The 27,967-nt window shown below is 30.8% G+C and overlaps 1 protein-coding gene and 1 non-coding gene across 2 annotated transcripts in view; one reads left to right on the forward strand and one right to left on the reverse strand.

Annotated features, from left to right (window-relative positions):
* Nucleotides 1–27,967, forward strand: part of LOC124529859 — a 158,217-nt gene that overhangs the window by 24,673 nt on the left and 105,577 nt on the right. The gene's annotated exons all lie outside the window — the stretch shown is intronic.
* Trnav-aac lies at nucleotides 7,327–7,399 on the reverse strand. The gene has a single exon. It is a non-coding gene; the product is annotated as a tRNA-Val (tRNA).

Genomic DNA, 27,967 nt, shown 5'->3' on the forward strand with positions numbered 1-27,967 from the left:
GCCCAGCAGTGGGAATTTACAGGCTGTTGTTGTTGTTTGTTATTATATACAAAACAGCTCGAATACGTATTGATTGAATACATTTAATATTGGTCATTTCGATACTAAATGTTGCCTCAATCTGAATTATTATTTTAATAGTACTGCTTGAGTTAGAGCTCGCATTTTTCTGTTAAGATCAACAACATTTATTTAATAATTCATTTTCGATAAGCAGCCGATTACAGAAACAATTTCCATATTAACTTTGCGTCACACAAAACATTTTAATGTGTAAATTATTCAAGTAATAACTTCGGAAGGATCATCATTATGTAGGCAAAATGTAAATTTCAATCCTGAACTTTGACATTGGGTATTAACAGCATACGGTATCTGATGTGATGTTATACCTATGTTATAGTAAGTCTTGGAGGAGGCCTTTACTCTGTCGAGAGGTCCTTGATAATAGAACTTTGTTCTATTTAAAATTTTTTTTTTTGTTTTTGTTTTTGTAAATATTATTTCATTTTAAGTTTTTTTTATTATTCTTATTTAATATTTTAATTTCTAATTTATGTAATTTTTATTATGTATTTCATAATAAAAATTACATAAATTACAAACAACACTTTGTTTAATTAATATAACATAATTCTTGGTTAAGCAGTTTCTTTTTGGTTCCTCATTTTTATCGATGAATTTATAATAAAATAGAACTATTTTTAATGAATATGAGACAACATCACATACATTACTCTGATCCAAATGTAAGTAGCTAAAGCACTTGTGTTATGGAAAATCAAAAATAACGACGGTACCACAAACACCCAGACCCAATACAACATAAAAAACCAATACTTGTCTACATCAACTCGGCCAGGAATTGAACCCGGGACTCGGAGTGGCGTATCCATGAAAACCGGTGTACACACCACTCGACCACGGAGGTCGTCAAAATTTGTTTTCGTATATAAAAATGAGACTTATATCATAATGAAGGTAGTACTTTAAGTAGTGACAGCATCAGTTGACTCTCTCGATTGAGACGCGAATCAAGTATTGTTCGCGGCAGTATTTGTTGCCAAAAACTGTCGTGATTGATATTATTGCCGATTAGATATCTGTTCTCTAATGTTTCATGCCATGAATGTGATATGAGGGTGATGATTAAACTGTATTTGGAATTTAATTTATGAAAATAAGAATAACAAACTTAACGCTGTATCAGAGTCGAAGGAATATATATATATAACGCCTAAATATATAACAATATATAAACAAGGCTTACGGAGCACTATATGACAGAAACTCAGTAATTTTTTTGACATGAGTGGATTTTTTTTGCCATATGACTTTAAGAACTAAGATGTTATGTGCCTATAAATACACTGGCTCACTCTTCAAAGCGGAATACAACACTACTGTGTATTGTTGTTCGGTGGTGGAATATTTGACGAGTGGGAAGTACCCATCCAGACAGGCTTGTACAAAGCCCTACAACAAAGTAAAATGTATTATATAGTTGCATGAAAATGTTCTTTTTCTATAGAATAGGTTGGCGGACGAGCATATGGGCCACCTGATGGTAAGTGTTCGCCATCACCCATAGACAATGACGCTGTAAGAAATATTAACTATTCCATACATCGTTAATGTGCCGACAACCTTGGGAACTAAGATGCTATGTCGCTTGTACACTGGCTCACTCATCCTTCAAACCGGAACACAACAATACTGTGTACTGTTATTTAGCGGTAGAATATTTGATGAGTGGGCGGTACCTACCCAGGCGGGCTTGCACAAAGCCCTACCACCAAGAAATACTATAATAATAGAAGTGCTTACTGTGTAAGTATAATTACAATATTTGATATGACGATGAGTAACATTATTTTCTATTTAATCCTGAAACATGCACCTGAGAACCAATTTCATTGATATACATTTTGTTTTTGTCATTTGTCACGATCTGTGCAAGATCATGTAATTTCAGTAGTTCGGGATGGCCAAAATAATATTATCGTTTTACAATGATGCTCCATTCTCTCTATCTTTTGTTAGAATGCCAGTATTAAATGCTATGCCATATAAAATAATATTAATTACAGTTTAACAAATTATTGATCAATTAATAACAATAATAATTGCATATAATAAAGTAAATTGAATAGCCCCTGCTATATTCATAATATGCAATAATAATGTGATATAAATTATGATATGGAATCAAATGTCATAACACCGTATTGAAGGCGAAGGTTTCTCTCGTAACAATCAGCCAATGATAAAAAAAAACAAATAATACAATGATAGAAAAAGCATACTATTCGATACAAGATTTTGTAGATGATAAAAAAGCGTGGAGTTAATACCTGTTGACTTCCAAGCAGGATACATTAATTGAAATAATTGTATTTAATTAACATGACGCTGTATTTTTTAAATGTTAAAAAAGAGTAACTACTGAATTTCTTGCCGGTTCTTCTCGGTAGAATCTACTTTCCGAACCGGTGGTTCATTTTACAATTAAGTGAAGCTATTCACTTAATTGTAAAATGACGATTCAAAAGTGCTTATAAAAGCCTACTTGAATAAAGTTTATTTTGATTTTGATTTTGATTTTGAAATGAATTGATAACCTGGTCCTCTTTGAAGTCAGTTAAAAACCGGTAGTATCGTTCTCACTGCGCGACACCTGTCTCCGTATCCTGTCAGTTGGGTGTGCGCTATCACTGCGTACGGATTACTTATCTGTAAGAAGTAATGACAATATTAATAATTATATCAGATCGATCGAGTTTTTTATAGATAAATGCCTTTCATTGAGGAGAATGAAAATGCATTAAATAATCACGGGTTAACAGTTCAGATCAAATCAAATAAAAATAAACATTATTCAAGTAGGCTTTTACAAACACTTTTGAATCGTCATTTTACAATTAAGTGAAGCTACCACCGGTTCGGAAAGTAGATTTTACCGAGTAGAACGAAGAAGAGTTTTTTATCATCTATAAAATGATGTATCGAATAATATGCCTTTTTTACCAATGTATTTTTTATAAACGATTTGAATTTACGAAAATGCAAAGTTAAAAATGTCTGCGGAATTTTATTATAGAAACGGATACCTTGCCCCAAGAAGGATTTATTATATATAGTTACATGTATTAGTACTGTACTGATACTGATTTTATAATATTGATACATATGTCATAGTTGTTTTCTTTATTTTTATATTATAATTATTTTTATTTTATTTTAACTTTGCCATAAGTGATTTTCGATTACTACTTCGGTTAGCGACATCGTGACATAATGATATGAAAAGACAAACCAATGACACTTAACACCAGGCAACGTAAATCTGAGCCATATTAATAGCCACAAATAAAACACCTATTAAATTTTAATAATTTAAGCTTTCGGTTCAAGTCAAGATGTTTTACATCGTTAGAATTTTATTATATTTTAGTATAAGTATTTTATGTCTTATAAATTACTTATTTATTATTACAATGTAAAGTAATAAGTAAGTGTAATACTTCTTTGTTCAAAGAAAACAATTTTGCCGACCCTCAATATTTTTAATTAAATAATACTTACATTTTAGTATCGTAATAACTACAGTTGTAGGGAATTAAATATTTAACTTATATCATTATGTAAATCGCGATTGATTTGTTCATTGATTCATTCACCTTCACTTAATAAATAGTAGTTAGTACTTGAATGGCAACACTATACTAAGATAGTTCCTTGCTCCTGTAATTTCACTGGCACACTCACCTATATACTGTGACACAGCAATATAGAGTTTCACTGTATAGTTGAATAACTAATGAGTGCATTGAATTTACCCGCTTGTTTACACAAAATCCATCAATGTGTTACATTGATCAGTCGTATTATATTAAATGAAACCAATGAAACCATTCATTAATAATATCAGACATTCATAGTTTTAACTGCATGCAGATCTCATAGAGCTCATTAAAACGACAGATTATATATAAGCTGTTGTTTAAAATAATAATTTCCATAAGTTTACAATTAAATTTAAATTTGGAATGTCTTATAATAAAATGTTACCTACAGTATTTAAATGATATTAAAATGAATGCTCTCTTAATAAAAATTAGTGTTCACTTAGTGATCAAAATTCGAAGATAATAATTTTTTAAATACTTAATATAGGATGGAATTCATGTTTCGAACATATATATTTTTTTAAATATCGTTTATCGATAAAACTAAATAGCTACACAGCAAAAAAATATCGATTGACATACAAAGAAAAATAAAGGTCTATTTTTTTATAAGTGTTACCGTAAGTACAAAAAAATAAGTTTTGATATATGGACTTCAGTAGTTACCTACTGTCTATTATTTCCTTCCAAACTATAGCATGCAAATATCGGTCGACAAAGGTTTACGACAAAACAGGAAACAAAGAAATTCTTATAGCTGAAATATGGCGCTCAGCAACGCGAGACAAACGATAGCATTGACCTATAAACCACACAAATAGTGGAGGATGAATAAAAAATAAATAGGCATTTTAATCTGAGCGCATTATGCAAACAGGGCGGCATAAAACATGAATTGTGCCCGATCATCACGCCGAGCCACCGATGATTTTAGAGTCAGTACACGTTCATAGCCGCAAGCGATTTAGACTTCTCTTTTTTTGTCATATAATTAAAAAAAATGAAAAATTAAAGCAATCCGTCATGAAAGTTATCGTCAGTATTCTAGTGTTGTTTTTTTTAATAGTTTTCTTAACAATGTTTTTTTTGTTCAAGAAAAATGAAGATGAATCTTTAGCTAACAGAAGTCTATTTTTTATTTAGAGCTAAAGTCTTTTGTTATATTTTTAATTATTTCGATTTTGTTATACTTGGTCTTTAGCTCTTTGGCGACGTTCTTAAGAATTCTGATGATGATCTGTTAACAAAAGCGAGAACTGTAAATATTTATATAATTAGAGATCCTAGATTAGGGTAGTTACGTTTCTGATTTATGACTTTGGGGGTGAAACTATGCTTATTAAATATATTCTTGTGTAGTACACTATGAATTGTTATCATAGTTTGAATGAAAACAAAACATAATAAGGTGACTTTCTTACATAGTTGCATAGTTTAAAAGATGCATGACATACACATAAAAAAAAAAAACAAATAAAAACTACGGAGCAGATATTTTATTTACCACTAATTAATTCGTTCTGTAATAATTGATTTGAGGAGAAGATAATCCACTAAACAACATAACTAGTCGAAACCGTAAATGTTTAAATATTTAAAGCAAACCGTAGATGCGATAGAGATGAGTTCTGGTGTGGTATTTTACATAAATCAATAACCGTTTGATAGCATCGCGATATTGCGGAAGTACCGATTGTTCCCAACTCGCAGCTGGCAAGCGACGCTTAAATGTTTTTGATCGCTCTTGTATTGAAATGTTCGTGCTATTCCAATGGATTTCACATTTCTTGATATCGTTTTATTCCCATTTATAATGTACATATCGAAATTTATATTGTATTATCCATATTTGTAATCCGTTATACGGCAATTTGTATAAATTTGAATAAAAAATAAATAAATAAACAATAACAGTAATATCATCGTTATTAATATTTATTTATTTGAAACACCATCGGTATATTCACAAAAACAATAAAAAATAACTTAAATTAATAATAAAAACTTAAACTTGATAATATATACAAAAGATACGGCTTAAGGCATATGCATTTATCAATATTCTCTCTTTAAAAACACATACTTAATTTGATTTAAATTATAAAATCCTACACGAATTTTATAATTTCGTTTTAAAACCTTACACCAAACAGCAAAACTTAGTATGGTGTGCTGGTTGGAAGGGTGAGTTAGCTACATAGGAGTAATCATATTCCGTGTGAAAATCGTAGGTTCTAATCAAAACCACAGCACAAACCACTGAGGTATTTTGCCTAATTTGTAAATTTAATCGCCCTTAGTTGAAAAGGAAAACCAGGCTGTACTAGGTAAAATTCTACCACATGTGTATGCCTTGATCCATATTCGACCAGCATGGAATAAGTGCCATTGCGTCCCTTTAAGAGGTGAGTAATGTTTAAGCCCATAGTGAGATATTAAAGGGTATAATACCTGTTGACTTCCAGGCAGGATATATTAATTTAAATAATTGTATTAACTAACATGACTGTATTTTTTTTAAATGTTGAAAAAGAATAACTACTGACTTTCTCACCGGTTCTTCTCGGTAGAATCTACTTTCCGAACCGATGGTAGCTTCACTTAATTGTTAAATGACGATTCAAAAGTGCTTGTAAAATCCCATTTGAATAAAGTTTATTTTGATTTGATATACTATTAACCGCTGTTTTTGCTTAAAGTAGAAATAATTGCATATTAAGAAGCAAATTGAATCAACCATGCGTATATTTATTAATAGCTGTGATATTTTTGTTGTATCTATGACTACCGTGCTGTGACAAAATAGTGTCATCAACTTTATCCACGTGCTGATGGTATATAGCGGATACAGATCAAAAAGCAAATTCACTACATCGTTCAGTTTACATAAAATTTATGTAAATATAATTTATTCCGCTTCCTCCATCACCGTGCACGCACCTCAGCCCATCATTTATTCAGTTTCACGGTACTGCCTATTAGTTTAGCGTATATTCGCTATTTCGCCACTGGCATTAAGATAATGACACCTCTGTTCATGATAATGAGATATAGAGCCAGCCTCTAACTGAATTAAATATCATATTAGCGTTTTGACTTGCTTTAATATTGTCATCTATGCTATTGTTTCAGTTTAAACGCTATTCGCATACCTAAATCAAATTATATTGTATCTCTTATATCTATTATTTTATGTTTATCTATCTTATCCAATGTATTATGTTTATCTTAAGTCGTAATATAGACATCGTCACAGTCTCTGTCACGGCTAAAAAGGGTATCATTGAAAATCAGCATTGGGTTTTTGAATTTGAGTGGTACACCAATTAGAACACGATTGTAACATTTGTTTCTTTAATTTTTTTTATGCTCTTTATAACTGTTTTTTGTTCTGATTTAGAATATTAGGCGTGTATACTTTTGTTTCAATATTAAAAAATAGCTTCTCAAATAAAACATATAAAATATTTTTGATTATAAGTTGGCGGACGAGCAAATGCGTCACTTGATGGCAAATGGTCACTAACGTCAAAATAATTCCTTACATAATAATCAACGTGCCACCAATCGTGGGAGCTAAGCTGATATTCTTCTCGTGCCACTAGTTACTTTTTTTTCTATTTTAATAAAAAATAACTGTTTCCGCCCGGGATCGAACCGGGGGCCTTCTGCGTGTTAGGCAGATGTGATAACCGCTACACCACGGAAACATTGATTAATAAGTCAAATTTAGTCAAAAGATATTTTTTCTAAATGATTACTACTTGTAGTATAATATAACTATATTATCTAGGTAATATAAATAATTGATTTTATATTTTTATTTATATTGAACTGTTACAACAGATAACATTTTAGTAGTTTATTATTGAAAAACATATCTCAATACAATAAAATAAAAAGACAGAGATAAAACTGTTTAGTACCTTCTCTCTCTATTTATCAACGCATTTTTTTTCCTTGATAGACATTAATCCAGGCCTATGTGTGGTGTGACCAATAAAAAAAAAAAATATGTTTGTTTTAAAAAAATATTTATTAAATATATTAATAATTATTATTATTGGGCGAACAGTGAACTCTATTTAATTTATACGCTCAACATTTTGAGTTCTGAGTTCTGTTCTTTTCGGAGTAGGAGACCATGATTTGTCAATAACCATACCTAAATTTGTAGATACAAATGTATCCATTTATCCTCATGATGTGCATGGCTGACGAACGCTAGCTTAACTATGATCGATATTCAGAAACTTAGCGTGGGAACTTCCGAGATCTCAAAATGTCTAAAGGAAAAGTTTATGTTTTAGGAACAAATCCATTACTAGTTCTTTAATACATCGAAATATTGTTTTTTTTTTCATGTAAGATAAAAAGTTGCGAGGCTCATACAAGGAAGGAACGCGATTACAGATTATTTTAAAATTTATTATTTACCGATTATTTCATTACTATCAATGTGGATTTAAATTATGCGCCATTTTATTTTACTTCCAATTTCTGGGGCACTTATTATTGCAACAGTGTACTTTCGTCAATTCTGCAAAAAACCTTCATTTATAAACAGTACATTTCCAAATTGTCTTTGTGTAAATTACCAGAACTTATTATTTACATAAGAAGTAATTGTATTAAGGTTTTTATTATATATAAAAAAAAAATTAAGAACGTTGTTGTAGAAATCATGATCAAATGGTGTTAAGAACACTATGGGCCTTTCAATGTTAAATTGTAATTATCGTAATTCCGATCCCATAAATAAAAAAATAACCAGATTGTCATTATTGGAGACAATAAGACGTTGTATTATAATTTTCATGATAATTTGAAAAGAAAGCAAACATTTTGAAATATCATTATAACTTTTTTGTAAATATACATATATTATATTTTTTATCTGAATGCATTTCAAAATAATGAATTCGTTTTAAAATCAATAAAGGGGCGAGAGCTATACTGTTTTCGATTCGATTCAGTTTTATTTTCATAATGCTACCAAATAAAACGACAATACTGTATACTCGGAGCAGTTTAAAGTAGCAACTTCCATTGTTCGACTATAAATGCGACCGCGTAACCTTTACATTAAAACTGCATTCGAATTTCAAAACCGACTCGAAGAATATACAACTAAACCCAGCCATCATAGTACTGTAATATGCTATTTGACAATGCGAAAAAGAAATTGACAATTATATTGTAATCAGTATATATTATGAGTGTAAAAATAGTGAATAATCATTTTATTCAAAAATTCATAAATGATAATGCTTTTTTTAAAAGTTTGTCACGTGACACAAACGCTCGTGATTGCTCGGGTTTGTGGTGACGTCACTTGCTAACTTGCTAGTGCGTGGTAGCTTCACTTAATTGTAAAATGACGATTCAAAAGTACATATAAAAGCCTACTTGAAAAGAGTTTATTTTGATTTTGCTTGTTCACCTGGTGTGTCTACTGTAATACACAGTAGACACACCACCTTGCCTGTATTGTAATCTGTAGTACATATAATCCATATGGATTATATGTACTACAGATTACAATACAGGCAAGTGACGTCACCGACCCCATCGCAGCGCCAAATTGTCCATACGTTTTCGCGCACTATTTAAATACGGATTTTTTGATTTGAGATCTTTCGGTAAATATGTACTAGAAATAAAAAAAAAAAACAACTTGTACGTGGTTTCTTAACTCCTACTAAATAATATAAAATGGATTTTAAAAACCAGTCAAATAGCCTATTGTACAAAATGTCACGAATGCTTGCCTTCAATAAGAAATGGTACATTTTCGTCGTTTACGCGTTCCGACGAGTGCAAACAGAAAATTCCCCCGCCGTGTGACAATATGTTGAATAAATGATGTCCAAGCATGGCCCCGCATATATTACGTAGCTGATGTTAACGATGAATACGTTTATAACTTTGATCTACAACGAGGTCGAGTGACTTAAAAATGTAACGCCCTTATTGTGTTGTTTTACTTATTGGAGTTTAATACTGGTTCCATTTTCAAATATATGTAGCTTACGGTATTTGAAGAGCCGAAATGGCCCAGTGGTTGGAACGCATGTATATTAACTGAAGCTTGCCGGTTTAAACCCAGGCAATCACCACTGAATTTTTATGTGCTTTATTTGTGTTTTTAATTATTCTCGAGTTCGATGATGAAAAAAAACATCATGATGTAACATAAATGTGTTGGATGAAATTATTTCATATGTGTGGGTGGGTGCAGTGTGAACAAGTCCAAACCCTCACCGAAAAGTCAAGTTTTCCCTAAGCTGTGAGAAATTTAAATTTTAGTTATTTTTGTACTTAAATAAAACAAACTTAACAAATTTTCCTATTTTTAGGCTCTTACAGAGCTCGATTTGAATAACTTTTGCATAAAAAATAATACACATAATTAAGAAAATGTTAAAATTCTTTTTACAGTAATGAAAACTTTAAAGTTTCACTAGTTCAGCGTTGTAATCCTTTTAAACGCACACTTGCAAAAAAACCCCGAGAGATTCCTTCATTTGTAAGCTCACATACATTTCACTGGAAACACATTAGCACTTATTAAGGAAAAAGCATTTAATAAAGTAGTTTCAAAAACAGGCTTGAATGAATAAAACTGTCGTTACACTCGGTTTAGCGCCCTTTCAGCGCTAACGACGCTTTCATGCGCTTCTTCGCATCTTGTATGCACTTGTTAACTACAGCGTCAAAAGTGTTTGACACTTTTGTTTGTACATATGTAAGTCGAGTAACATTTCGGTGGTAAGTGGATTAATGATCATTTTTGAATACTGATTAAATTATAAGTATGAATGTGCTTTTGGTTGTACATATGTTTGTTATTTAATAAATCATATGTAGTAAGATCAATTAAATATATAAAAGTAACTTTCTAAATTTAAGAGCTCAGGTGGCCCAGTGGTAAGAACTCGTGACAGACATCTTAACCGATGACTTCGGGTTCAAACCCAGGCAAGCACCACTATATATGTGCTTAATTGTGTTTATAATTCATCTCGTGCTCGGCGGTGAAGGAAAACATCGTGATTAAACCTTCATGTGTCTAATTTCACCGAAATTCTGCCACATGTGCATTCCACCAATCCGCATTGGAACAACGTGGTGGAATATGTTCCAAACCCTCTCCTTAATGGGAGAGGAGGCCATAACCCAGCAGTGGTAAATTTACAGGCTGTTACTTTTCTAAATTTAAAAATTTACTAGTATTAGTAAGAAAAAGTTAATTTTAGGCAATGCCTCTAAGTTAAAATCTGGGTAAAAGTAAATTTGCATGTACTTAATTTTTGTTTATAATTCATATCGCGTTCGGCAGCGAAGGAAAATATCGTGAGGAAACCTGCCTGTGGCGGATGAGATTCTGACACGTGTATTCATTAATCCTCGTTGGAGCGAGATAGTATAGGAGGCCTTAGTCCAGGGAAGAAACATAATACAGATTGTTAGTTATTGGTTAAACGGATAAAGGTTGACATACACTGTGTACTATTTAAGTACATAATATTTAAAACAGCTAGTCATCTAAATTTTACCTTAATTATAATTGAAAATTAAATAAACCTACAAATGAAATTGCATATTTCGATCAATTTTATTATTAACACGACTTAATATCGTTAAAAGATACAATTTTTTTTTGAATAATAGTTAGTAGTCTTTGCTTGTTTGTTTATTTTAAAAATAGAACTGTAGATAAAATATATCTTTTAAAATAACTTTGTACTGATCAGTTATGTTCTTTTTTAAATCATATAATACCAAGTTAATATGTGCATTATGATCCAAATAATTACGAACAATGGGTGCTTTAAACTAGTTTTTAATTTGACTCTACGTTTCGCGGTGAATTGCAAATGTGAATATCTAGCGCTTAAAGCGAGTTGTTAAGGAGTTTATTTTGCACTAGTGCGAGAAAGTTTTATTTATACATGGAGTCTATTTCGTGAAACAAATATGATGAATGTAATTGACACGTTTGTTTTAAATTCTATTTTCCTAAGAATCTATTAGGCGACAGAGGGCTGGTTATCATATTTATTAAATAAGATTTGATTTCAAAAAACAACTCATCAGAAGTTAATGATTATAAAGTAAGAATTTTTTTTTTTTATATGGAAAATCAGGTTGATTTTATATAACCCTAATATAATTATCCAAGAACATCCCATCTTTAGACAACATATATCAACGAAGTTTTAATACATTCTAATTTCAAAAAAGCCAATGCGTCTGTTTTTAGTTCAATACTTAGACAAATTTGACGAAAAGTTAATAATTTGTTAAAATTTTAGCTCATGTTGAAATAGGTAAGGATAAACAGAGGGTGAACTAGAGTTACTCAGTGTAAACTATAATTAAGGATTTCGATAGCTTTCAATTACTGTAAATTACGTTTTATGGCGAAATAATACACGCTAAACAACTATTCGGAACGGACTGAAGCCTAGAAAGCTCAAGGTAAAAGAAATACATTCAAAGTTTGACGTTCGACGACGTTCTATTTTCAATTTTCTAGCCTCAACAAAATTATAAAAACGATATTGCGAAGAAAATGCCATCCGATTACAGGAGACGAATACTTTTCGATTGAAATCGATTTTGTAATGCGATTACTTCGCCTTGTACCTTGAACTGAAGCCTGAACGTATGTTTCGATCTTGTTAACATCTTGTAATCAGCTGCGATAGTCATTTGTAATTAATTGTTGTAATTTGTCTAGGCTTAGAAGGTATTAACATTATGGTATTAATAAAAAAATCGATTAAGGTTTGCGAATGATAATATGCGTTGATTTTAATGCTTGATTATGTATACAATTTAACGTTACGGTAGCAAATGGTGATTAACATCAAGTGCTTATATATATACAAATACGAATTTAAAATAGTTACTGTATAAACCTTGCTACATAGAATGCTATCAGCATATCTCCGATGAATCGCAATTCCGATCCTCTGGGCAAAAAACGAACCAGCCCTCCTGTCACCAGTGGAGGCAATAACGCAAGGTGTTATACTTTTAATGAAGCATTACTCCAAGGCGCCAAGTGTTTCGACAGCAAATGGGACAAAAAAGTAATTTGATATAAGACACGAATATTTACATTATATTTTTGATTCAGCTGTTTCTGATTTTTTCTTTGTTCATTTTTTAAAAGTTGATAGTTACAGATTATTTAGATTCATTTAAATAAAAGTGGTGACGTAATTTATTCGGTGGAAAAGACTAACTACACTCGTAGTACTTAGTCGTACTTACTCGTATCTGTAGAACCTACATTTCGTCGTAGCTTTACATTTGAATCCTGTGAAATGAGTAAGCAAAGGCAAGGTGAAGTTTGAATAAAATATATTAAGTAATGTTAATTTACACTATATGTTGGAAAAGAATGTACTAAAAACACCGGAAATTAATTATTCAAATTTAAATATTTAGTTAGACGTCATTGACATTTGCTACATGATACGATTTTTCTTACTATATTTAATACTATACAGAAAAAATTTAATCCGTATATACATAAAACTTACATTAAAAAAATTAATATAATTTATATGGGTAGAATTAGTAACTATTGAGTTTTTTGTTAGTTCTTCTTGGTGCAATCTACTTTCCGAAACGCTATATACATTTAATTCAACACTTTAACACGACTAGTCAAAAGTTCTTAGATTTTGATTTTGCAGCGCGTTTTGACGAATGTTTTTATATATAGTATTATTTTATATGACGCAGCACTTTGCTTCACTCGATTGAAATTCATACTATTTATGTGACTATTTATTGAGTCGAGATGGCCCAGTGGTTAGAACGCGTGCATCTTAACCGATGATTGCGGGTTCAAACCCAGGCAAGCACCGCTGATTAATTTACTTAATTTGTCTTTATAATTCATCTCGTGCTCAGCGATGAAGGAAAACATCGTGAGGAAACCTGCATGTGACAAATTTCATAGAAATTCTGCCAAATGTGTATTCCACCAACCCGCATTGAAACAGCGTGGCGGAATATGTTCCAAACCTTCTCCTCAAAAGGGAGAGGAGGCCTTTCGCCCAGCAGTGGGCATTTACAGACTGTTGTTGTTGTATGTGACAAGAGTGATTTTCATTACCTACTTGTCATAATGGAAAAGTCTAATAAATACCAAAATTTTACACGACTTACCGATGATTATACGATAAGATATTGAACAGGCAATCGAATTTCATTTCAATTGACCTCTAAAAACTTTAAAGGGTCGAACCAAACACGTTATGTATTCAACAGTACGATTGCCGTTCCTGGTTACCAACAGCCATTGCCATGATAAACACAAGCGCTTGCCAAACATTTTAAATAATCTAGAGCAAACATAACTGTACAAACTACTCACATATATAAGCTTATACATGTATAAGAACAAACATTGTAACTTATACTTACAATTTTTTTTTTAATATTTAAGACTACAGCGTAGTGCTCAATTTATGTTTTTTTAAGGTTTGTTTATTTTCGAATGCAATGTATCCTAATTCATATAGTTAAAGTAATAATAGTGATAGGAGGATGTGATTTATTTTTAGCGTACATTATCGAAATTGAAAATCGAAAATTCAATGCCGGGGTTATGCTAGTAATGTGGCCATAACTCCACGCGGTTTACAATTATGTATTATCTATTTTAAATCACTATTTGTGTTAAATTAATTCCTTGATGTAAATAATTTAAAAATGTAGTATTATTAACTTATAAATGGTATCACACGGACTCTGTGATGCTTTCCTGGATACGGAACCGCAAATTTCGTCATTTTAACTAAAGCACTGCCGCGGTTCAATTAATTAGTGATTGTAGTATTATTATTGTTATTAATTTCCTACTATACATACCCTAATCTGTGAATCATAGTCATAGTTGTTTCATGATGATATGTTCATTTAATTATTGTGTTGTTTGGGGAGACTTCCTTTAGGACGATTATTCCTTTTAGAGCGTTTACATTCGTAAAGTCAGTTGCAGTGGTGAATTTATCCAATAGCCAACGGGACATGTGCTTAAGGTGGAAAATCCTGTCGGAGCTGCAGCCTTGGCACGTTTTATAATTGTCTATTCTAAAAAAAAATAAGAACATGTCTAATGCTAAATTGACGGGAGAGCATCTGCCTCGAGGCCTATACTGAAGAAAGAAAATTCCGACGAACTAAAACTAAAAATAAAATATTGTAAGACATATTCGATTTAAACATTTAGTAATTAATGTTTTAAAAATTATTGTAAAGAAAAGAAATGTCACTTCATAAAAATGTATTGAAAAACTTTACTAGTTTGAAATGAAATTGTTCAAATTCAGTTGTGAACTTATTATTATTAACTTCCACACTGTTGCCTCAGGGCCTCCAACCCCTAAATCTGGCCCTCAACCTAATTAACATCATAATAATATTTAGTTAGATACGTACTCTAAATCAACCATAAACATAATAATAATTCAAAATCAAAATATACTTTATTCAAGAAGGCTTTTCCAAAAATTTTGAATCGACATTTATCAACTATATTAAGTACAGCTGCCACTGATTCGGAATGTAGGTTCTATCTAGAAGAACCGGTAAGAAACTCAGTAGTTACTCTTTTTCAACATTAAACAAAGTCATGTTAGTTAAATACATATATGTATACGTAATACATCCTGCCTGGAAGTGAGCAAGTACTAACTCCAATTAATCATATCATATGTGTTTTTACTTTTAGAGCGGGGTGCATTTTAAAACAATCTCCCTATTTAGTTATTTGTGTAATGAATACTAAAAATTTCTGTATGTTCAATGTGCATGCTATTAAAACGATTGGTATTTTGCTACGGGAATGTTTAGTGCAGTTGTCACTGTTTAATTTTATATTACACGTGTATATGTGTGAGTTTGAAACTCACATACGACGTTTAACCTAATTTAGTGTTGAGTGTGTTGGATAGCCCGTTCTAAATTTCTATCTATTGAAAAAATAAACGTTAATTAACTTCTCGTAAGGAGTAGCAGATGCTTCGTATAAAGAGTAGATGCTTATATGAAGCCTCAAAGTAAATTGTTCTTATGTAAATTATACAAGAATTTTGACTGGTCGGCCAGGTGGAAAAAGGTCGTAACCGCCCATAGACATAGGCGCTGTAAGAATTTTCTTTCCTTACATAACTAAGGCGCCCCCCAATCTTTCATTTCAGATTCATTCACCCTGCATACCTAGGTACCCTGTTTGTTGGTAGACCATTTGATGACCGAGTGGTACCCAGAAGAGCTAGGGTTAAGGCCTACTACCAAGTCAAAAGTCTAATAATAATTGAGCCGTAATACCGTTTGTTTTCTCAAGCATCTTAATATAAAACATTGATTGATAATATTGCAGTATATATTATTTTATAATCAATGATAATTTATTTAGTACTTAAACAATTTTCACTCCCAATAACTATTTCAATATTATTATTTTTAGCAGAAAGACAAGCAAAAAATTTGTAAATAATAAGTAGTCTTTGTCCAGAGACATAGAGAAATAGTCCAGAGCATTGTGCTTGTAGTATGCAACAGAAGATAAGAAATCAATGAGAGTGAAAGAGATAGAAAGAACAAGGGATTCGAATTGGCAAACAATGATATTGCAAACACTGCAAGATAATAATTACTAAGTACTTAATATTTTATTCGGAATTCTACAAAGTATTATCTATTAAACTATGACGATATTACTCAATTGAAGGAGAACGTGAATTTTTAATCTATGTATTTTTAATGTGCTTAATAATCTGTGTTTGATTGGTATAAGTAGAATAGTTCATATCTAATTTTTTTTCAACATCTTTTATGTATAATAATAATAATAATATTTATTTCACAAAAATAAAATCTTTATACACAATAACATGGTTGAACTACGATTATAGTGTCAATCCAATGATATTCTAATAAACAGATATGATATACCCATACTAAAAAACAGAAAAAAGTGTGCCGCGCCGGGGACCGTTTATTTTACATTTCGTTACAAGTAAAAAGGATAGCTTGATAAAAAACAATAAGTCAAAGGGATAACTACGTGTTTTAATTACGCAAAACATATAACTACATAATTATGATGTATTGTAACTTATTATTGGCATAATTATGATGATAACGACTAAAGGCAAACGTCCCAATTAGGCCGTTTTCTAGTCTTCAATTTTTGCGCGTTAATGACATATCTGTTTACTAGAACATCATTGTCTTAATCTATAATAACATAGTCATCAAACAAAGCACATATTTATTATATTGTAAAATTATTTTTAATCATAATAATATGTATTTTTAGAACCGAAGTAGGAAGTAGGCTAACCTCTAAAACAATTATCTTTAATTTACAATAAGAATCAATCTACCATAAAAGAAGAACATTTAGTATACAACACAAATAACCATCAATAATGCATATTAGATACACAGTTATAATCATAATCGCGATCTCAATGTGTCAGCCACGAATCTCCCGCCTTTTTTTTTAAAGGGAAGTTGTGTGACTTGACGCAGATCTTGCTTCTTTATTCCAACAGTACTTAGATTTTTGATCTTTGTGTACAGCCAACTAAACCGTATTAAAATATATACATTTTCGATGAAACAAAGTAAAAAAATACGAGAAAATTGAAAATTTTTGAATATAAGGAAAGCAATACCATATCTCTTTATTCATAAGCGCGTACAACTATGTTAACGACCAATTTGCTAAGTGCCTTTCTTAAAAGACTCATAGTTCATACAATATTAGCAAAATGTTCAGCTCCGTACGTGGAGATTATAAAGATAAAATTGCTATTAAGATAATAAAGAAATAACACGTTTATAAGCACCAACATTACAATATTCCCTTTTTATTAAAAACTCAAGAAACTCCTTTACTATACATGTTATCCTGTGTGTGTGTGTGTGTGTGTGTGTGTGTGTGTTCACAATTCTCCTTCCCTTCGAGAAGGCCGTGACCAATCAATCACGTCTTGGCATACATAATCTTTATTGAAATCATGTTAATTAACTATAAAAAATTACAATGTTTTAAGTTTGGAAACAAATAATTTGTAATATTAAAATGTGTTAGCAACCTTAACAGTTTACATTTAGAAAGATAGAAAATAATCGTTTATAGATAGAAAAGACAATGGGTAAAATAAAAATATCGAGGAAACTGTTGCTCGTCGAAAAAATCATTTCCAATATAAACCTTTTAGTTGTTAGATATTCTATACATATTCCACTACAGATGGCGCCACGATTGCTACGGAAGAAATATATTACGAAATGTGTCGAAAAATTTCATCAAAAATCGCTTGAATAGATCCACTATTTGGTGCAAATTCGGTGCAATATGAATAACACTTTACTTTAACATACATATTATGTCCGTTGCAATTAAAATATTATATATTTGGTAGTAGGGCTCTGTGCAAGCTTGTCTATGTAGTGACACTCACTCATTAGATATTCTACCGCCGAACAACAGTACTTGGTATTGTTGTGTTTCGGTTTGAAAGGTGAGTCAGTGTTACAACAGGCACAAGGGACATACATCTTAGTTCCCAAGGTTGGTGGCGCATTGGCGATGTAAGGAATGATTAATATTTCTAACAGCGTTAATGTCTATGGGTGATGGTGACCACGTACCAGCAGGTGGCCCATATGCTCGTCCGTAAACCCATATCATAAAGAAATATCAATCACCCTTATAACTATTCAATCCCTTAATCTATTCATTTCGAATGTGGCTGCGATGAGAGTCAGTGTCACATTGTCATTTTGCCAAAGCAATATAAATGTTACCAGAGTTAAAAATATTGTGTCATTGTTCAAAATAAAATTGTGATTATTTATTACAATATCTTGATGGTGAATTTGATTACTTAGTATTTACTATTATAAAATGAAACTTAAGTTTACTTCAATATATTTAAAATAACTACGATGACCCAAATAATATATAACAGGTAAGGTAAGCTTGACCTTATGCTAAAATGTATTCGAATTCAGCTTAACTGAAAATATTTTTCCAATAAAAAAATATACAAATATATTCCTAAGGGGTTTTTATCCTTGGATTTAATAGATAAATGTTGCAAGCTTAGATACTACTTTAGCTATATTTAACTATGCATATAAATAATATGTGTATCCTTAAAAATGGATTAGGTAAGACTTTATAAATTTCATTTTATTATATTTATCAAAATTGTATGTCTATAAAGTTTTACATGTTGTTATTAATAGTTATACAACATAGGGAGGGTTGCCAGTTATATTTAAATATTCCAAATTCAAACAATATTCGTGAACATTCGACAGCCCTGTCGGAGAACAATACAGTAGTTTCCGGTGCCAACCGCGGTGTAGCGTTTGCATTTGCAACTTTAAAACCACTTTATATGAAATTCTTTTTAAAATAATGAACTATTCTAGGCACTCTAAAGGGGACTGAGTTCCGCTTTGTGGAATATAGAGTGAAAATTCGGGGTTTTGGTTTCACTTAGCCTCCCATTTAAAGAGAAAACGTTTATTTAGTGAACATAGACACAATAGAGTTGTCATGAGTGAATGACTATTCCATTGTTCGATATCTGTTTAGAAATAAGGATCAAGAGTCATACATTGGGGTAACAGAATGTTACGATATAAATAATGTTTAATTTGAATTATTAAAATAAGCAAAAGAGTTTCGTTCCCGTTTCTAGACGATTCCCAATCACAGATGAAGTTACAATACAAAATTATATTTACAATATTTCATATCAACTTGTGCATATTTATAACAATTGTGATTATTTATGATTGTCGGTAGGTGAATGTAAATCAGGTGGCACATTTAGTCATCCGCAATATTATTAAAATATTACTAACGACCCGCCTAAGGCTTCGGACAGGTGGTATACTGATACTAAATGTACTACAGAATTTATTTTTTTACGATATCACATTAGAAACTTTTAAAATTGTTAGGTCTTTCTTTACTACATTTTTCATGTATTATATACAAAAACCTTTTTCTAGAATCACTCTATCTATTAAAAAAACCGCATTAAAATCCGTTGCGTAGTTTTAAAGCTTCAAGTATACATATATAGGATATAGGGACAGAGTAGGCGACTTTGTTTCATACTTTGTAGTGATGTACATAAAAAAGTAGCAAATAATATTTATATAAGGGAATAAAATGAAATATAAATTATTTTACTTTGAATTTAACAAATTTCGACCGTAATTTGTTTTAATTTTAGAGATGACAGTAGAAACGTCATTGGTAGCAGCAATGCCACAGATTCAGATTCGATCCTTATGGTGAATAAGTAAGCAAACGGTGAAAGGGCACTTGTAAGAAATATTAACCATACCTTAAATTAACGATGTAGGTTCACTGGCTCAATCATCTTTTAACCCGTGGAACAATAATACTGAGAATTGCTGTGTAGTGGTAGAATTTCGCAGAGTGAATACATACCACTAAACTATAATTTAATATATGTAAATATTATATGTTAAACACAGACTTCGAATAATGTTTTTATTATTTGTGTCATAGAGATACCCGACACGAAGTTTCGACACGTCAGACTAGGTTGAAGACTAAAACGACTTGAAATACATTTGACCGTAATAACAACGCTTACTTTTTAATTTTGGACTGCAATTGACCGAAAAACACAAGCCCATTTTAATGTACTTTAGACCCACAACTACGTTTCACTGACTATATGAGTGTATTCACTCACTTACCTATACTCAATGGTATATGTCGTATGCAATTAAACTAGTGAGTCGCCCCAACTTTGTATGGGCGCATAAAGATAATTATATCATATTAATATCATTTATACTCGATAGCAAATAGGGATAATGTAGCTAAAAATTCGAATAAGATTATTAGTTCAAAATGTATTATAATTGCGAAAGTTACTCTAAGTTTATCTGTCTGTTGCTTTTCTACCACCAAATCAGTGAACCAAATCTAAGAAAATTCGGCATTTAAAAATATACTCACAGGAAGTACACTTTTAGGCCTAATACCTGTCGAACAATCCAAAACGCAAGCGGAGCCGAGGACGATAACTAGTTGTATATTTTGCCATAAAAACTCATTATTTAAACTCCTTTCATTTAATTTGTAATTCCATATTTAAAATTAAAGCGAATAAAAACGCGGGTACATCAATTACTTTGTTAATTTATTGTAAAAAATGCTATTCGAAATTTTGAAGTGCGAAGATTCAGTGCCCATAGAGCGCTCGTTAGCTTCCCTTGGATAAATCACCAATTAAACGCGCGGTAGGGTTGCAATACGTGAAAAAAATATGTATTTTTTTTTTTTTATATAGCAATTATTATTATTTGAATTTTAGTGTAGATGGTATGATAGAATTTAGATCAGAAGTACTGCGAAACAAATATAATTATTATTTGTTGCATTTAATATGCAATACGATGTGAAATGGGTAATAATAAATCATGTCCTTTATTGTGAATGAAATGGCCTGGTGGATAGAACGCGTGCATCTTAACCGATGATTGCGGGTTTAGACCCAGGCAAGGGTTGTTTAATTTGTGTTTATAATTCATCTCGTGCTTGGCAGTGAGAGAAAACATCGAGAGGAAACCTGCATTTGTCAAAATTATTAGAAATTCTACCTCATGTGTATTCCACCAACTCGCATTGTAACAGCGTGGTGGAATATGTTCCAAACCTTCTCGTCAAAGGGAAAGGAGGCCTTAGCCCAGCAGTAGAAAATTTACAGCTTGTTGTTGTTGTATTGTGAATGAAAATGTTGTGATAAAACCTGCCACGTGTGTATTAACCTGCATTGAATCAGTGTTGTTAGGAGATTCGAGTTGGCTAACAAGTATCGAAATTTAATTAATCCTTACCAACATTTTCAAGAAAGAACAGCTCTTTAATCGGTTTATCAAACGGGCAAAGTCGAGATGGTACGCTGTATTACCATAAAACAACTCATTAAAAGTTTGAAAATATCTAATCGACATTTCTATCAACGGTTTTTAATCTCTGTACTTAACTTTGAATCTTAAGATTGAGTTATTAGAAATCATTTTAGCTATAAATTTTTGCTCAAAGGTTCGAAGCGGTGTATATCATTATGATAAAATACGGTTTTCGTAATGTAATACTTCAATTCAGCTGACCTTGAATATATTATGCGGTAAATGTTATGTTTTATAAATTTAATTCGGAGTTACAACGTGCAAAAATATAACAAATTGTTGGAATTGGTTTGCGTGCTTTAAGTAATTTCGTTGCTGATACTAAGAGCATAATATATAAATTAATTCTATTACTCAGATTCATCGTTTAGAGATCTACAAAAACAGAAGAAATAAGATGTTTACTGTTTATTTCTTTGTATGTTTTTTTTTAGTAATTTAGTATATAACAATGAAATAAGGATAGTATAATTGAATCAACTACTAACGCCATCTAGTTAAAAAGTTAGTAAACCTTGGATATAATAATATCAATTAATAAATACATATTATAAGGACGTTATCTTGTTTGTTAATTAGTTTGGTTATTTTTCAGGATTTACGCTTAACTTAACTGAAAGTATTTAAGTAGTTGAAATGCTTTTAAAACATATTTATTGGCATATTATATAATGATCATACATATATAGATACTTTGGTGATATTGCAAAGATATTTTATTTATTATATCTATATAATTACTTTTATTATAATATAAATAGGAAATCATGGATTGTTTTTGAGATAGCAATGATAGCAATACTGGAACGACTTTAATAATTCTTGTACTATTATAAAGAGAAATATAACGTATATTAATATGTTTATATACATATGTCTTATATTCTTCTTAGCGTTGAAGAAGGCCTTTAGCAATAAGGCCGCCTGTTGCACCAAATGCAACTTTGTACATTCTGTAATTAATTATATCCAAATGTAAATATATTTTAATTAGAGTGTAGTGAATAATGAATAGGTGAAAAATCTGATAAAAATAATGGTATTTGTAAAGCAAGCTAGACAAAAAGCGCTATCGACCTGCATACATAATAATGTTTATTTGCTTGCGCGTATAAACGTATGATGTATGTAGGTAATCATTGTGACAAATTGATTTCCACGTAGGCAAAGCTGCGGGAACATTCTGGTAAAATATTTTAATAAACATATACCTATTGTACTATGATTCTATTTTTAAAAGGACATATCGGCCGTTCGATGGTTAGTTAAGGTCATTGCCTACAGACAAAGTAAAGGCAAAAAGCTTTACTCAATATGAAAGTGTTACATTTGCTTATTGAAAATTAAAACTCTACCATAGATTCGGAAATTAGCATCTCGGACCTGATAAGAAAAAAAGGGATTATTTTTTTGGACAATAGCGCCTTTAAATAAAATACCCTTCCTTACAGACAGCAACTGAGACGGGCCTGCACAAATTCCTACCACCAAGTTTTCTAAGCAATTTTCTTTATTGTATATTACAAGCTGCAAAATAGTTCGTGGAGTTAGTTATCTTCTAAAAAAGTTACTCAGTTAATAATGTAACTTAAATTGTTTGTACAGTTAAGTGAAGCACATAAATGTAGTACATTATTTTGGGCTTGGCTATGACTGTTTGTAATAATATTGGATAATCAAAAAAATTCTTTTATTTAAATTTTATATAATTAATTTTCAAAATAATATATAGTAGTAAAATGGTGATTTATAAATATTTTCAAATTATTTCTTGCCCTATAGTATAAAAAGTGTTTTAGTTTGTGAAGAAAATGCTTGAAGAACTTCTATACAGGGAATATAAATCTTTAATCTTTTACCCTTGAAGGGGTAATTCCTGAAATTAAGATTGCTTCCACCAAATTTAATTAAAATCGATTCAGTAGTTAGTAATGAATGCGTAAAACACCGACATACATGTAGATTACGTACCTTGACATTTATAATAAAATAATTATACAGATAACGCATAAATCATATTAAATGTGGCAGGAAAAGTTATGTATTTCATACATGCAATGGTTACCTACAAAAGCACGGAGTAGGTTGCTCTGTAATTCGATTCGTTTTCTACATGTTTTTAAGGGAATTAAAATATTGCTATTTAGAGCAGCACTAATATAGTTTCAAATACAAGTTAATTTATGCCAGGATAAAACATCCAGATGCACTTTATTATAATTAATTCTTATTATTAATAACATAACGTTTATTACTAATACATATTTTTTACTTTATAAATTCAACAAAAGAAATTACTGTAGTGCGATGTATAATATATAATTTATCAATATTCCACAATTGGGCAAAATCTTAAATCTTTAATCTTTAATCTTTAAAAAATATGTCATAAATTAAAACATTTGTCATTAATCATACAAGTATCTATAAGTTCTAACAAATACATATGTGCAAATGGAAAGTCTGAATCCAAAGTATCAAGGCTTTCTTACTATTACAAGAATACACGCTACGACGTTCCTTTCCTCAAAGAGTCTTATAGAATTAGTCGTAATGATTCAGAGCGACCCGATGGATTAAATAGGGACTGGCCCTTTTGTGGGAAGCCACATGCGTTGACCCATTGGCCCCGTATCAGAGAAATTACGCGAAGGACGAGAGTTGATGCGGAAAATATGGAATCCTACCTAGTGCCAATATTTGTACGGTATTCTAATTAAGACGGGGGGGTATTTGTCAAGTTTAATTTAAACACAGGGAGAATATCCTAAATATTTATTTTATTGTTAAGTCATTTTTAAATATTTTTTATAATCTGTACTTATAATTATTAGGTACATATACACACATTCTACCACGTTGTTAGAATGCGAGTTGATGGAATACACATGTGGCAGAATTTCTATGAAATTAGACACATGCAGGTTTCCACACCATGTTTGCCTTCACCACCGAGCTCGAGATGAAATATAAACACAAATTTAGCACATGAATATTCAGTGGTAGTGGTAGCTTGCCTGGGTTTGAACCCGCATTCATTGGTTGTGATGCACGCGTTCTAACTACTGGCCCATCTCGAATCTTTATACGTATTTCACTGTAATCCTGTTGTTACTGGAATGATTTCGGTCAAATACGTTATGTAATTTTAAGTGAATCTCTGGGTACTTTTAATTGGACCCTCTTGGTAGTACTGCAATCGGATTCATGATTTTATTTTTTTACAAAACTATATAAAAATCTTATTTCATTCCTACGAAGTCTGAACGGGCAGTTATTTCATCCTCCAATTATTATTGAGCGCATTCTATGCTAATGACGACGATAAGGACTGTCGTCTTCCCGAAACATATCGAGAACTCCTCGACAAATAGTATTAGTGAAAACTGATCATTTATTATATAAATAATAGTAAAACAAGCATTACATTAATCAGTCACAGGATGACATAACATTTTTCGACCTCACGGAATGGTAATTCACCTTAACAATGCGGCCAGTGTTCTTGCAAACATTCCACGCGGTCAAGATTTGTATTTAATTATTTTTAAAGTTTGGTACATGCCATTGTAGAAAGTATGCAGTTAAAACGTTCATGAAATATGATATTATTCTTATTCAGATTCGAATCCTGTGAAAATTCGAATTTTGGTGTTCTTAAAAAACTAGACTTCTAAGTTTTTCCTATTTCCTTATAGAACCATAATATTGAATATAACTTGAAAGTCTCTAGAGTAGTATTGAAATAGAGGTACCATTTTAAAAATCGTCAACAATGCTATATATGTCAATGGGACTTAATAAGACTTATCAATGCGACTTGTCTACCAACGTTAGATCTAATTATGACGTACCTAGTCGTCAGTATTTTGTATAGGTTTTATCAGTTACATCTCGACGTTTATAAGCTCTTGATGTGGAATAAAAAACGGAATAGATACACACGTACACACTTAGATTCATTAAAAGAGGATTTACTATACAACGGCGATCGTCAAATGTTTGTGGTTTTATAATCTGTACCATTGAGCGTGTGAAGAGTTTTACGAATAATGAATTTAGCAATCAGTAACAGTTTTAGGTTTCTAGATGCAACTATATGTTATTTAACGTAAAAATATCTTATTATTTATGTAATAAGGTTGTAATTAATTGTAGCTCTATTTTGACACGTGGATTTGGATTTGGCACAAACAAGATATCATTTGTTGTTTATCATTAAATGTAATCCGTTTAATTCAGACTTTCATTAATGTCCCTATGAATTATCCAATGAATGACGCCATGAATTACAATTGCAATGAAATGTTTTAATAATTTTAACGTAATTTATTTGTAGTTAAAAATATAATTGTTTTACGGTGTTTTATTTTAAATATTATTCATGTAAATAAAACATTAATTAAATTTAAAAGTTGTTCTGCGATGTTATTCAAATTTTTGGAATATTCAAGTTAAGACATAAAACACTTTTGGCCATACAAATTAAATTTCAGTTAATATTTAAATTAGATCTCGTAGGTATCGAATAAATTATAGAAGAATAGTTGCCGCCCGCGGTTTCGCTTGCATTTTAGAGTGTTAGTTGTCAAGTGTTTCGTAAGAAAAATGCCTGTGTCCCTCCTTAGAGGTTAACTTTGCTTCACACCAAATTTCATCAAATTCATTGGTTCGGTCGTGAAAGACCGACAGACAGACAGAGCTACTTTCACATTTATAATATAATTATAGATTATAAGAATACGTATTGTTTAGATATACATTTCTACTATTTTTTTTAGTTTCAAGGATATTTGAAACCTCGAAAGGAAATATTCGAAAACTGTGTCTCGAAAAAGGTAATAAAAAGCGTCATCACGGGAATACCCGTGTAATAATAGTAATAACTCGCGTAACATATAACGTTTTACAATTTTAATGTTAAATAAATATAAAATAGACTGTCTTAAATTTAATCACTTAGCTCATACGAATTGCTGAACATACATGTATACAGACAAGGCCAGTCTGTTCAATTATAAATTTTGGCTTTGTATGCAACACATGGCTCTCTTTTGTTATACTTTTGTACGAATACACGTCTTGTGTTTTCTAGTACTATTTCGTAATGTATATTTGTTTAATATTCATATGTAATGTTTTTTTTCTGTAAAAGCTGAATAGAGTATTATTTCTTCTATTTTTTTTGGTTAATTTTTATCTATATTTTTAAATAATAGGTATTTGCTACAAATGGTTTTGCTACTGATGACATTAAGACGATACAATGATAAAATTATGTTAATAAAAAATATTCATTACAAATATTTAAAAGATCGTGCTAGTCGATATTTAAGTACAAAAATTATAATAAGTATAACGATACGGCTCAAGTCACAAATTATTCGTAAAGAAAGTTGCGAGTGACTGAACGCCACAGCTCTCTGCGTAGCACTGGCTGCTACAACGTGAACGTAGCTCGACCTCGGGCGTAGACCTTAATTGTGCCTACAATATATTCATGCGCTTAGCGAGAAGCGTAGCGATTTTATATAAAATTTACTTATAGGATGAAGGCTACAAATTGGAGGTATATGTTATAAAAATGAATTGAGTATCATCAAGTATTATATATATTTACATTATAATTATTATTAACAATGAATTCTCTAATTCATACAAATATTATTATTTTTTTATTTGAGTTGTGTGAGAATGAGTTAGTGTATAAATCTGCACCACGTGGATTAAAAGTAATAATTCTAACAGCATTTCAACGTATAATTCTTATAAGTATTTATATTTATTTAATTTACCGCACAATTTTCATTCAAAATAATTATTACTTTTATAAATACATATAAGAAATGTTATTAATATCAAAAGTCATATCGTATGAGTATTAAAATTTAAATAATACCTTTAAATAAAACAGATTTTAGTGTATGACGCTTCATTAAAATAATAAAAGCCACAAAATTCCAGACAAAACAACTTCTGAGTCTTTTAACGTAGAAATAAAAAAAGGAGTTTTAATAAGCAATTAAGATGTAATAAGACATCAAAAAGACATATACACATACATATACGAGTATTAAAAAGTTCTCTAACAGGTGACATCAATTAGAAACATTAATTATAATCTCTTGAAATACTAATTTCATGAATATCTGCAACAACTTTGTTCCTAAATGCTATAAAAACAAGCTGCGTGAATAAGGTTACAAACAAAAATATAATGTCTGACGAAGTTTTTTTTTTTAGTAAAACCAAACACTGCCATC

The sequence above is a fragment of the Vanessa cardui genome, chromosome 5, assembly GCF_905220365.1.
Source record: "Vanessa cardui chromosome 5, ilVanCard2.1, whole genome shotgun sequence".
Classification (NCBI taxonomy): domain Eukaryota; kingdom Metazoa; phylum Arthropoda; class Insecta; order Lepidoptera; family Nymphalidae; genus Vanessa; species Vanessa cardui.